Source organism: Pteropus vampyrus, unplaced genomic scaffold, assembly GCF_000151845.1.
Source record: "Pteropus vampyrus isolate Shadow unplaced genomic scaffold, Pvam_2.0 Scaffold46, whole genome shotgun sequence".
NCBI classification, from domain to species: Eukaryota; Metazoa; Chordata; class Mammalia; order Chiroptera; family Pteropodidae; genus Pteropus; species Pteropus vampyrus.
In genome coordinates, this window is record NW_011888827.1 from 2379225 (window position 1) to 2381575 (window position 2351).

The window sequence follows — 2351 nt, forward strand, 5'->3', positions numbered from 1 at the left end:
CTCTCTCTAGGCTTCTCATTATGTAGAATGTAAACCTGTATCATTTAAGCCAGGTTGACTCAGGTGTCACTTGCAGCCAAAGCCATCTCAGCCAAAGATAGGTTGGTGGGAAGCCATTGGCCAGGTGCAGCTACAGGAAAGTGTGTCCCCACTCAGAGGTGGAGGAGGTCACGAGGACACTGGATACAGAGCTCAGTGTTGATGTCTCACCTCGTGACAGGCAGTCTGATGGTCCCCCCATCTGCCCCCAGCTTTGTGCAACAGACCTGTGGGCACTGCCCCGAGAAAAGAGGTGAGGTCGTCCTCACCCCAGCCTCACTCGTCCTCCCTCCTCGGCAGCTCGGAGCGGCCGCAGTCTGCCTCCTGTGGCCACTCTCGGTGCAGCTGGAACCTCTCCACCATCATCTCCACGGCTTATCATCATCCTGTTTCCTGGCTTCAATTTCATGTACAGATCCACCAAGCAGCTAAGGAGGATGATACACGTGCCATGCTCTACGTGCTGTATGCCACATGCAGTGCCTGCTTTACGGGCACCCAAGCTGGGTGTAGTGCTCACTGAATTTTACAGGGGGGAAGGTGGGGTGGAGTAAGGCTGAGTGACAGGCTCCAAGGTCCTGTGGTGAGGTGTCTAACCCAAGCCAGGTGTTCCAAAACTAGTAGGCTGCCACCTGCTAGTTTTCCCTGTAAGATGGGGTGGGGTTGGTGATACAGTGTAGTAGGTGAGGGTCCCAGCATGCACCTCTGTAGATTCAGATGTGGCTGGGCTTGGCACAGGTGCCCATCAGAAGAGTGTTTGCCTGGTGGACTGAGGAGTTTACAGGGAGAGAATCAACTAAGGGACAGAGTGTTGGGGAGACAAACTAAGCCCGGCACATGGCACGGGGAAAGGGGGCATTAGGCCCCTAAGCAGAGCTCGAGGCCTCAGCAATCTATAGGGTAGGGAGCAACATCGCAAGTAAGGGCCTTTAGGTGTCAGGATGCCCACATTGCATCTCAGAGGTCTGTGGGACCAAGTGGGATCTAAACGGGGAGAGAAGTCTCAGCATGTCACAGGTAGCAGGGCAGTGGAGAGACTGACACACATGGGCAGGTCTAGTTCCCCAAGAAAGGTGTCATGACAGAGGTAGGTGTGCACAGGTGGGCTTGGCTACCCCGCAGCCTGCGTGGGTTCCACACGTGAGAGCTCTGCCTTGGAGGAGAGCTGTAGGCGGCCTCTTCTCCTGGCTTCCGGCCTAGGGGACTCTAGTCCAGGGATCCCCCAAATCTGGCCCACCACCTGTTTTTGTGTGGCCTGTGAATTAAAAATGTTTTTTTTGTTTTGTTTTGTTTTTACATTTTAAGTCATTAAATTTTAAATATTTATACGAGTATCTACACAATATCCTCAACCTTGCCTCTTGGCCTGTGGAGCCTAAACTACTTACTCTTTAGGCCTTTACAAAGTTTGCCCTTAGTGTGGTCTGTTTTCAGAATCCAGCTTTGGGGACAGCTGCCTGCCAGTGGAGTGACCTGGCCTCACCTGTGTCTTGGCCCTGGGGAGGCTGGGATGCAAGGCCTCGGGTTCAGTGGCCGACACGCCCTCCAGATTTTCCCAGAGGCCCCTCAAGCACAGAGGGGGCCTCTGAGGTCTGAGAAAGGGTGCCGGGCTCTAAGAGTCTTCCCAGAGCCATTGGTACTTCTGGTGGCTGCTCCTGTGGGGGCAGGCGTGTTCTTGCCAGCCAAGCAGCATCTTACTGATAAACCCTAATGAGCTACATTTAACAACACTGCCCGGCCACGTGGCTTCCTCCCTCAGCCGCCCATATGTGGGTCCTGGGAGGCCACTCTCGGTGCAGCTGGAACCCTCCCCCGTCATCGAATCAGGAGAAAGCTGAGGTCCCCAGAGCCAGGCCTCGCACAGAGGCCAGCAAATCTCCATGCTTAGCCTGTGCCAGCTCCTGGCCACCCTCCAGGCTCTCAATGGCACCGCCAGATGGTGGCTAACGGAGGGTGAAAAGCTCTCAGGGAAGCCAGGACCCAGAGCAGCAGGAGGAAGCCCGCCGAACAGAAGGCGGCCTGATGGTGGCCGTGGGGAGGGCGCCACGTGTGGCCTGTCTTTGCTTGGGCCAGTCAGCTTTTATTCCTGACCCCTTGCCAGCCGCCCTTCCGTTCCTCTCCTTGTCACTCCCCAGGGACTTGCCAGCTGGGCACTTAACCTATTTCAAAGGAAAAAGCAAGGCAAGGTGTCAGAAGGTGTGTGCAATCCCCAGGGCCGGGCCACGGCGTTCTGGGAGGGCAGCTGCTGTGTGGCCTGTGCTTCCAGCAGACCCAATGCTTTCTGTATCCTGGAGTGAAGGATCAGGAATGTC